This window comes from Corythoichthys intestinalis, chromosome 12, assembly GCF_030265065.1.
Source record: "Corythoichthys intestinalis isolate RoL2023-P3 chromosome 12, ASM3026506v1, whole genome shotgun sequence".
Classification (NCBI taxonomy): domain Eukaryota; kingdom Metazoa; phylum Chordata; class Actinopteri; order Syngnathiformes; family Syngnathidae; genus Corythoichthys; species Corythoichthys intestinalis.
Genome location: NC_080406.1, coordinates 49,384,841 through 49,397,275, shown reverse-complemented (window position 1 = coordinate 49,397,275; position 12,435 = coordinate 49,384,841). Strand labels below are relative to the sequence as shown.

The window sequence follows — 12,435 nt, the reverse complement described above, 5'->3', positions numbered from 1 at the left end:
AGTAACGAAAAAAATATAATCAAGCGATAGTTATGAGGTAGATATCCGTGACTTTTTTTCTTTTCATTTATCTTTCATTGTGAGATAATTTGTTTAAAAGTTTAAAATATGTGAGTGAATAATTTTTTAAAGTCGTTTTTTTTTTTTTTTTTTTTTAAACGAAATATGAGACATCAATTAATGATTCTAAGCTAAAAACGACAGACATTTTGAATAATAAATACAATTAATTACCTTCGTTTTATGGCTGGGTTGAAACAAAAGCGGCTGCGCGACGTCTAAACGGGGTTTTTCAGGGAAAAACGGTCAAAATAAAATAGTTTGGGGGCTTAATGTGCCATGAATTTGCTATGGCAGCATATAGACATATTGTTCTATCAAACACAACAGTTGTTTTGACTTAGAATACAGCAGTTTCTTTTAAAGAGGAGTGCAAGAGCAGAAACTTTTTCAGTCTTGTCTGTGTTTTCTGCCATAGGCTATATATATATATATATATATATATATATTATGGCAGAAAACACAGAAAACACTCAGGTGACTTGACGTTCCGCTCTGAGACCCCCAATTTCAAAACTGTCCCATATGCATGTGTGATACATCATTGGAAAGTTTAAAATCTCAATTTGCTAGGAGTAAGAAATATTTTGAACAGTAGGCCATTTAAAAAAAAAAAATTAAACCCCTAAACCCTAACTCGAGGTGAGAGCATGAGACAGCATAATTAAAGACACCATGATTTTAACGAGATATTATTGCGGACTTACCTGTTTCAATCCAAAAACTCTGTGTAGCATGTCTAAGTGTCAAGACACAACTGTGAATGGCCACAGTTGGTGGTCCGAGTTGCTGTGAGTCCTGTTGCGGCTCAATATTGATTCATATACTGTATGAAGCGTTCCGGATTACAAGGTTTTTTTCAGGTACGCCTTAGAGTGCGGAAAATATGGTACTTAAGAACATGGGATGTACATTAAAATTGAAGATAATGGAAACATTTACTGATTTGTTTTTTTAAATATATGTTTTTTATTTTAAACGGGGCAATTTTGTCAACCACAGATGCCAATATTTTAATGTAAATTCAGCTTTTCTTGTTTGTTTTTCTCAAATTTACAAACATTGATGCACGCAAAGTATAAATGGCCGTTAAATTAAAAGAGCACCAAAAAAAAAAATGTGTTCTTTCAACCACAACAGTGTAATTCTTTAATTTGAACAGCAACCTCCCCCACTATATTCTGATTATCACCAACCTAGCCTACTTATTTTTTGTGTTCATGATGTGGTCAATATTTGGCCTCGTACCGGCACGAAAGTGCTTGCGGTGCGGCCTTGACAGTACACAGGGCCCATATAGGCACAAGCAGCCATCTAACATTCTGCGCTGGCAGCCTCAGCCTGAATCAAAGACCTTATTTACTGCCCGTGTAAGAGAAGACAAGTAGTGGCTGAGGTGGTAAATATGTGCTTCATCACTTGGTTTGTTTGCTTTGGATGGCAACATAGATAAAACCATAGCAAAAAAAATTACTTTATATACACAGTAACATTCGGTAGACCCACCGCAAAAGGTAGGAGGCCTCAGTGACCCTAACATTGGCTCATCAGACAGCTTCTACTCACACCATTAAGAGAAAGTGAATTTGTAGACCTTTGACTGAACTTTTTTACAGACTGGCAAAACTTTAGACATGCACACAACACATCCACTAATCAAAATCTGGAACTGATACTTGTTCTAAAAAGAATATCAAAGGATGCCCATTTGGATAGTATTTGTGGAATCAATTGTGCTATTTTTTCGTATACATTTCATTTATTGCATCCTTATTTTGTCTTTAAAAACATATTTGAATGATTAATTCATTCATTCTAAAAGGAAAGACAACACCTTTATCATTTGCATACCAGTGAAAAGAATCTTATTTGATAAATTGAAAAAATCCAGAGAAAGTCTTCGTTTTAATTTTTTTTAAAAATCTATAACACTGGATAAAAATGTAAATTAAATTCCCTGAAAGTGGCCATCATAAGTGGTTGCAGACATTTTTAAATGCCAGTACTGTTTTAGCCAATAAAGTGTGAGTATCCCAGATTATAGATAGACCAATATATCCGCCGGCCGATATATCCGGCGGATATTTGGAAATTTGACGTATATCGTATTGGCCTTTTTTTTAATCCGACCGGCCGATATGGAAAACTCGATTTCAAACTATTGATAGGGACTAGGGATCGCGACATTTTTGAGAGGATAGGAATCGGGTGAAAAGGATCGGGTTTTTAATTTTTTTTTTTTTTTTAAATGTTTTTGTGCTTCATGCTCCTACAGCCTCACTCTCCCTCCTGCTGCTTTTCTTGGTCAGCAGTGCAATGCGAGTTTTGCTTGTTATAGTTAACAAAGATGCCTGGTGGTGCTACCTTCAAAGACGCCGAATGTGTCAATCATCGTTTAGCTTGTCAAACACTAGTGTGCTGTGGCAACTCATTGTGTGTGTGTGTGCGCGCGACTGTTCTTAGCCGTGAGGGGATTTGACTAGACTCACTCGATGAATCATTTAATAAAGACAAGAATTTTTCTACGTTAAAATGCTGCACAATGTAGGGGGACCCAGGTGGTGAAATAAGTTTCGTCTGTGTCTCAGATGGAGAAAAGGGAAATACAGCAACAGTTTAAACAGCGACAGTAACTATAAAGAGTCAGTGCCCCCTTTTTTTTTTTTAAGCTTCTCATACCAACCATACATTTCCAAAGATGGACGATGGACTGTCTCTTTCTTGGATCTAAGATCCAGTAGCAATTTAATTTAGTTATGTTTCCTGTTTAATTTTGCTATTTCCAATTTGCCATGTTGATAATTGCGATGTTTGTTTACCGCTGTTCGTCTTACTGTGAAGAAAGAGGAAATGACAATTGGCCCGCCATGATATATATGTCATCAAACTTTGCGCAGTGACCCAGGAATTAACCGGCTGCCCTTCGTCTAAGTCGCGCCCCGGTCAGTGTTGTTTTTGGCGGCCATTTTTATTTTCGTCTTGGTCTTAGTCTTTTGGACGATAATACTTATTAGTCGTAGTCATATTTTAGTCATCTTAAAATGCGTTTGTCTTCGTCTAGTTTTTGTTGACGATAACTCAAGACTAATTTCATTGAGTTTTAGTCGACGTTTACTAAAAATGTTGGCGATAATACACACTCAGCAGGAAAACAGTACATTATTTTCAATTAATTATACCCACCTTGACATCACGAACTGTCTGTAAAAAAAAGTTGTCCAAAAGTTTAGGAGGATGCTTCACATTAGCATTAGCCTAATGCTAACGCAAATGCTATGCATTACGAGTCACATTTAGTGTGTGATGATCACTCAGCACAGACCTTTAGAGTCTAAAGCAACATTGCATATTCTCTCTTCCCAAGATAAGAAAACAAATTGAGTTGGGGGCGGGGGGCGCAGCACGTCAAATGACTGAGGCAACCAGACACTGCTCCAATGCAGGCTAACTGTACGTAAAATGTCACACATTGTGAACACCTAATGGAAACTATTGCGCATTTTAAAAATGATAAAACAACAAAATTGCAATAACTGCATAAACCATCAAAGTGAAGTCTAACTGTAACTGTAGTCTTGAAACAAATCTGAATAAGGAAAAACACTGCAATAAAATAATGCAAACTGGTTAAACTTGAGAGTAGCTGAGATCTGTCATGACAGAACATCACTTCAATGATATCTGGTGCCATCTAGCGTCCTGAATGGGTATAATGTCTAGACCGCGAATATAAGACGACCCCCACTTTTTCAGTCTTATTTAAATGCAAAAAACATTGTCTTATATTCGGGCCAATACGGTATTAAGTCTGTGTGCAGGCCAGACGTAGTTAATTTTATGACAAAGGCTGGGGGCCGGATGAAATTTAACTGCGGGCCGCATTTGACCCCGGGCCGGACTTTGGACATTCTGCAGTACAGTATATTATTTTTCGCTGTATTTTTTTAATATGACATAACACATGTTTTTGGATATTCATTTGGAGATTTAGGGTCACTTACTTACGTCGCCAACGTAGAAACGGAACTCTTTCGTAACCCAGGGACTGCCTGTATAACTATGTAACACATGCAATCATGACCATATAAAGCAAATAAAAAGACATTTACATATTTTACAATGAGAGACATTCAGAATCAGAGTTTCAGTAAGGCACTGTTAGGTGTAGGTTGGGCAGAAAAATATCTGGTTGCCTTTTAGAAGAGTGTTGAGGTTCCCAGGACAAAAGCAGCTGCCAAGATAAATGTCGGAAAGAGAGATTTCACTGTTGATGCATCAGTTGGGGCGAGGAAGATAGTCATGTGTACCCAAGTGCTGGTGAGATCACTGGGAGGTGGGACTTTTACTTTAAACTAGGTATATATACACAAACACATGACTATATGTTGCTTCATGAGTGTATGGGTGTGAGTTTATGCATAAAAAACACTGTTAATCACAATAACAGCGATTTGCTTGGACACCGAACACTCAATACAAGTCCTATTTCTAATAGAAAATCACTGTGTTAGTATTAGTATGATTTACCTGAGAAAACATGTATTTCCCCCTCTCTGGCAGCCCGTGGGGTTGGCTGGCTGTAGATGTGGGGGCCTTGAGTCCTGCTGGCATCAATTCAAGAAGTCTGGGAGGGGTGTTGCTCTAGTGTAGAGTAGGTTCTGTTCATCTCAGAGGGGGAGTGTGATGAGGTTGTATTTATTTATGTCAAGGTCAAGGGGGACAAGCCAAAGACTATGCACTGTTTAAGGCCAAATACTCTTAGTAGCTCTGCAGCAAAGTTTCAGAAACATCTTGACGGCTATACTGTACATGAGTCGCTAATCCTACATTTCAGTCACGAAACAAGTTTGCACTTTGTTTGCATCACTTGAAATAGGGAGAGAGATTGTCATGGGCATAGAATTTTACTTGTTGTTTGCACATTTTGAAAAATTAATGTCATTAAAATGAAAAAAAGAAGCTTCAGTGATTTGCACAACCTTGCAAATATTCATATACAGGTTGTCCCCGGGTTATGAACGAGTTGCGTTCCTACGCTGTCGACATAACCGGAATTTCCACGTAAATCATAATTAACCCTTTAAGTACCCCTAAACACCCACTCCCAAATCTCAAAATAACTCCAAAAACATGTATCATACGTCATTGCACTTTCCTAGCCAAAATGTTGGAGTTAAGGCAAAGCTAGACAGCGAAGTAAGCTTTGAAATGAGGGTGTCAGACGTCCCTGTACACTAAAAAAAAAAATGAAACATGATATGGCAATACCTCTTTCAAGTGGTTCACACAACTGCTTTAAGTAACTATTAAGTTATGTAGGTAGATGAAAAATGCCTAAATGATTTAAAGCAATGCAATGATTAAAAGTAAGACTTAATAAACTACTTGAACAAGCAATTCCAATACAAACCTTTTGCATGCAAAATGTGTAACCACCTTTTGTTTTCTTACAATTGGAGTGTTAATTTTAAGTATTCATCGTGATGTTGTTACTATTCTGGCTAAGTCGGGGACCCTAGTGCAGAACAAGGGCCTAACTGGCAATTGTACCCTACTGTTGCACTTGCGAGAGGTAGCAGAGGGACTTTGCATCCCTTAAGTAAACACAGAAGTTAGGCTTACTATTATGTGTTTTTTCAACCGAACACACTCCAGCTATTTACAAACAACACTACTTACAGTCGTGGTGTCACTTCACCCACAAGTGTTTGCGCCTGCTTTGTTTTCTGACACGTGCACCTAAACTCTGTGTGGCTGATTAACTCTGCATCAAACATTTAACTCTGCCAGGGATGTCTGTGTTCAATTCACTTAACTGACACCGAGCCAAAAGCAATCTTAACACTGCTAGTGTTAAAACAACACTCAAATCAACACCAATTAAGTCAAAAATAAGTTAAACCAAAAGATTTTGCTGTGTACGGCAACCTCAGAAGAACATAAGTGATAATTTGTGCAATCACGTTACATATATACTAAGCAATGCTTTTTCATAAGTGTTTTAATCGACTCATTTACATTATAAATACAACAATGGGTTCAGTAATCAGTAATTTGTAAAAACACAAAACTAATATGTATATACAATGAAAAAAAAATCAATTTAAAATGTAATTTAATTTAATCACGTTACATATATTATTAAGCAATGCTTTTTCATAAGTGTTATAATTGACTCTCTTACATAATTAATACAACAATGGATTGTATAAACATTGAAAAACACCTATTTAAAAGTTATAATAACGTTATATAATTATTAAGCAATCCTTATTCATAAGTGTTTTAATGACTCGCTCACATATTAACCCTTGAGAGTCGAAGGACGCGCCGGCGCGTCCTCAGCGCACGTCGTCTTTGAAGCGCCCTCACGTTTTAATTACGTCACCCACATGCCGTTGGTTGGTCTCGTTTTAACGTGCGGAAGTTGCGGTTTACTCTCGTTATTATTTGAAGTCAATCGACCAACTAAAACGTGAGATATTGTCATTTAAGTTTTATAGTTTTATTGTCCTCTCAAAAAAACATTAAAACGCTGCATGGATCATTTGTTTATGTCTATATTTCCATCATTTCTTGTCCTTTTTCAAAACGGAAGCTCCATGAAAAAAACACAAATCAAACGAACCCTTTCGAAGTCACAGTGGAAGCACAAAATGCGTTTTTTTAATAAATATAACTGCCGTGCGAGGTTCCACCGAACGAGAGGGAGGAGTGTTCTGAAGCAGCGAGGTGGCGAGCGACGGCCGTTTGGATCGAGCAGCGACTTTGTGTGACTTTGAGAATGAACGGAAAACTAAATTTAGCGCAAGCAATTGTGCTTTTTGATCAGCTTGAGGAAGAGGATGGTCCAAATTCGTCATCATCGTCTTCTTCGGAAGAGTCCTCGAGTGAAGATAGTGACGGATTTGAACACGTGGGTGACGCCATCGACGAGCAGAGGTAAGCAAACTCACTTTTTTTTTCCTTTTTTTTTTTTTTTTATGCTGAGAAAGTTTCTTTTGATATTGCAAGACAAAGTTAATTTTGATGCAATATAAGTGTGTGTTTGTGTATATAATAATAAAATTTGCATATCAGATCAAAGTCGTACGTGCACTGTGTGTATCCAAGGCAGGAATTTATAATTGTGGTGATCTTCTTTCTATATGAAGATTAGGGATGTAGCACATATTCAGCTATGCTATTGTTTCTATTGTCATACATATAGATTTCCATTATTATTTATTGCTGTATATATTTTTATTTTATACTTTATTATTTTCATAAATACTGACTTTTTTTCATTTACATTTATAGTGACAATGAAAGTAAAGTGAAATGAAAATGGAAGGGTGGAAAGAGGACCGACACCCCATGGAAGTGTGGGCTGTGTGATGTCGCCCTGTGTCGAATTCCAGGACGAAACTGCTTTTCGGAGTGGCATGCCTGAAAAAAATTTAACTTGTTTATTGTAAATATTTTTGAAAATACTTTTTTTCCCCAATGTTATATATAATTTTTTTTCCCACAATCAGTCTTCTCAGTTTGTGTCTATAAATGTGTGTTCAAGAAGCTTGATTGTGTGTACATGGTTTTCATCAGGTGATGGGCCGCAATACCTAAACTCATAAAGAGATGGCCTCTAAACACTTTTTGTGTTAGATGGTATATATTTTTTCACTGTTCGGTCTGCTGTATACAACCTGTTTTGACTAGAGCATGTATAAAGGCAAAAAACGCCTATGGCTATACTTGTTGTTTATGTTGAATTGTCAAATATAAGACTATTAATTCTAAAAAAATTTTGGTTGAATGTTCATCCTAACATGTTGAATAAATATTACAAAGTTTCAAAACGGTTCGTTACGCATGTTTGGTTGTCAATTGGACATCAATATTAAAAATTTTGACAAAACGATTTTGGAATTTTTGGTCTTTTTGGGCCCAAAATGATTATTTATAATTGGTCAGTGAAGGAAACAACAGTTTGGACATGAAGTTCAAGGTGTCACAAAAAAAGGGACCAAACCAGGCCATCGTAAACAATTGTTTCTTTGAAATATAAAGGCAACTTCAAAGGCATGCAAAATCAGACAAAATAGGCCCAGACCTTAAAGGGTTAAATACAATGGATTCAGTAATGTGTAAAAACACAAAACTAATGCGTATATACAATTAAAAAATTACCTAATTAAAAGTTGAAATAGTGCATATGCATTTTTTAAGTGTAGTTTGCTGACTTTATTCAGCTACACATGACATCAACTCTTGCAGAATGAAACTAAAATATAAATGAAATTAAATCAGTTTCATCTTCAACTAGAAACTGCAATTTCGGGAGAAATTACACACCTTGGTCTTTCCTCTGTGGAGATACAGATCTTAGCCCCACTCAGGTCTATCAATAGAATGGATCATAATGCCAGTCATTGGCAAAAAACAAAGTAAAAGCCGTTAGAAATGAATGGGAGAATTGGACGTCCATGGACGTCAATGGCGGCACCTTTCATAATTGTTAATGGAATCGGGGAAGTTTGGGGGACACGTCCTAATGATATCTAGTCATTTTCTGTTGATTTGGGAAAAAAAAAAAAAATTCCCATTGAAAATGAATGGGAAAAATTTTGGACGTCCATGGACGTCAATGGTATCAACTTACATAAGCGTCAATGGAATCCAAGTACATTGGCATCAATAAAATGAAAAAACATGAAGAAATGCCATTGGAAATGAATGGGAAGTTTGGACGTCCATGAATGTCAATGGCATCACCCTCCATAAGCGGCAATGCAATCGGGGACATTTGGGGGACACGTCCTATTGATATCTAGTCATTTTCTGTTGATTTGGGGAAAAAAAAAAAATTCCCATTGAAAATGAATGGGTAAAATTTTGGACGTCCATGGACGTCAATGGCAGCACCCCCCATAAGCGTCAATGGAATTCCAAGTGCATTGGCATCACTAGAATGAACAAACATGAAGAAATGCCATTGGGATTTAATGGGAAGTTTGGACGTCCATGAACGTCAATGGCATCACCCTCCATAAGCGGCAATGCAATCGGGGACATTTGGGGGACACGTCCTAATGATATCTAGTCATTTTCTGTTGATTTGGGGGAAAAAAAAAAATTCCCATTGAAAATGAATGGGAAAAATTTTGGACGTCCATGGACGTCAATGGTATCAACTTACATAAGCGTCAATGGAATCCAAGTACATTGGCATCAATAAAATGAACAAACATGAAGAAATGCCATTGGAAATGAATGGGAAGTTTGGACGTCCATGAACGTCAATGGCATCACCCTCCATAAGCAGCAATGCAATCGGGGACATTTGGGGGACACGTCCTAATGATATCTAGTCATTTTCTGTTGATTTGGGAAAAAAAAAAAAAATCCCATTGAAAATGAATGGGAAAAATTTTGGACGTCCATGGACGTCAATGGTATCAACTTACATAAGCGTCAATGGAATCCAAGTACATTGGCATCAATAGAATGAACAAACATGAAGAAATGCCTTTGGAAATGAATGGGAAGTTTGGACGTCCATGGACGTCAATGGCATCACCCCCCATAAGCGGCAATGCAATCGGGGACATTTGGGGGACACGTCCTAATGATATCTAGTCATTTTCTGTTGATTTGGGGAAAAAAAAAAATTTCCCATTGAAAATGAATGGGAAAAATTTTGGACGTCCATGGACGTCAATGGTATCAACTTACATAAGCGTCAATGGAATCCAAGTACATTGGCATCAATAGAATGAACAAACATGAAGAAATGCCTTTGGAAATGAATGGGAAGTTTGGACGTCCATGGACGTCAATGGCATCACCCCCCATAAGCGGCAATGCAATCGGGGACATTTGGGGGACACGTCCTAATGATATCTAGTCATTTTCTGTTGATTTGGGAAAAAAAAAAAAAATCCCATTGAAAATGAATGGGAAAAATTTTGGACGTCCATGGACGTCAATGGTATCAACTTACATAAGCGTCAATGGAATCCAAGTACATTGGCATCAATAGAATGAACAAACATGAAGAAATGCCTTTGGAAATGAATGGGAAGTTTGGACGTCCATGGACGTCAATGGCATCACCCCCCATAAGCGGCAATGCAATCGGGGACATTTGGGGGACACGTCCTAATGATATCTAGTCATTTTCTGTTGATTTGGGGAAAAAAAAAAATTTCCCATTGAAAATGAATGGGAAAAATTTTGGACGTCCATGGACGTCAATGGTATCAACTTACATAAGCGTCAATGGAATCCAAGTACATTGGCATCAATAGAATGAACAAACATGAAGAAATGCCTTTGGAAATGAATGGGAAGTTTGGACGTCCATGGACGTCAATGGCATCACCCCCCATAAGCGGCAATGCAATCGGGGACATTTGGGGGACACGTCCTAATGATATCTAGTCATTTTCTGTTGATTTGGGGAAAAAAAAAAATTTCCCATTGAAAATGAATGGGAAAAATTTTGGACGTCCATGGACGTCAATGGTATCAACTTACATAAGCGTCAATGGAATCCAAGTACATTGGCATCAATAGAATGAACAAACATGAAGAAATGCCATTGGAAATTAATGGGAAGTTTGGACGTCCGTGGACGTCAATGGCATCACCCTCCATAAGCAGCAATGCAATCGGGGACATTTGGGGGACACGTCCTAATGATATCTAGTCATTTTCTGTTGATTTGGGGGAAAAAAAAAAATTTCCCATTGAAAATGAATGGGAAAAATTTTGGACTCCATGGACGTCAATGGTATCAACTTACATAACCGTCAATGGAATCCAAGTACATTGGCATCAAAAGAATGAACAAACATGAAGAAATGCCATTGGAAAAGAATGGGAAGTTTGGACGTCCCTGGACGTCAATGGCATCACCCTCCATAAGCAGCAATGCAATCGGGGACATTTGGGGGACAGGTCCTATTGATATCTAGTCATTTTCTGTTGATTTGGGGGAAAAAAAAAAATTCCCATTGAAAATGAATGGGTAAAATTTTGGACGTCCATGGACGTCAATGGCAGCACCCCCCATAAGCGTCAATGGAATTGGGGACGTTTGGGATATACGTCCTATTGATATCTAGTCATTTTCTGTTGATTTGGGGAAAAAAAAAAAATTCCCATTGAAAATGAATGGGAAAATTTTTGGACGTCCATGGACGTCAATGGTATCAACTTACATAAGCGTCAATGGAATCCAAGTACATTGGCATCAATAGAATGAACAAACATGAAGAAATGCCATTGGAATTTAATGGGAAGTTTGGACGTCCATGAACGTCAATGGCATCACCCTCCATAAGCGGCAATGCAATCGGGGACATTTGGGGGACACGTCCTAATGATATCTAGTCATTTTCTGTTGATTTGGGGAAAAAAAAAAAATTCCCATTGAAAATGAATGGGAAAAATTTTGGACGTCCATGGACGTCAATGGTATCAATTTACATAAGCGTCAATGGAATCCAAGTACATTGGCATCAATAGAATGAACAAACATGAAGAAATGCCATTGGAAATGAATGGGAAGTTTGGACGTCCATGAACGTCAATGGCATCACCCTCCATAAGCGGCAATGCAATCGGGGACATTTGGGGGGCACGTCCTATTGATATCTAGTCATTTTCTGTTGATTTGGGGGGAAAAAAAAAATTTCCCATTGAAAATGAATGGGAACATTTTTGGACGTCCATGGACGTCAATGGCAGCACCCCCCATAAGCGTCAATGGAGTTGGGGACGTTTGGGGTATACGTCCTATTGATATCTGGTCATTTTCTGTTGATTTGGAGAAATTTAGTTTTTTCCCCATTGAAAATGAATGGGAAAAATTTTGGACGTCCATGTAAGTCAATGGCGGCACCCTTCATAAGCGTCAATGGAATTGGGGAAGTTTGGGGGACACGTCCTATTGATATCTGGTCATTTTCTGTTGATTTGGGGTAATTTTGTTTTTTCCCCATTGAAAGTGAATGGGAAAAATTTTGGACGTCCATGGCAGTCAATGGCATCGACATCTATATAGTCAATTGAATCCAAGTACATTGGCATCAGTAGATTCGACATGCATGGCCGTCAATGGCATCAATGCAATGTAAATTCCATTGGAAATCCCATTGGAAGTGAATGGGACTTTTCCCATTCGAAATGAATGGGATAGTTTTTGGCAAATTTCCGAGGAAGCGTAATTTTTTTCCAAATTCTGTATACAACTTTTATGCCCCTCACCGTCCCGGAATTTTTGATGCCCAAATTATTTGATTTGGTCAAAAATTGTAGGACTAGATACATTTTGAAACTTTTTTTTTTTTCACGGAAAATTGCCGTTTACGGACGAACGGAAAAATTTTC

The 12,435-nt window shown here is 37.8% G+C and overlaps 1 protein-coding gene across 4 annotated transcripts in view; it reads left to right on the top strand.

Annotated features, from left to right (window-relative positions):
- Positions 1-12,435, top strand: part of gli2a (GLI family zinc finger 2a) — a 153,560-nt gene that overhangs the window by 93,131 nt on the left and 47,994 nt on the right. The window lies entirely within an intron of this gene.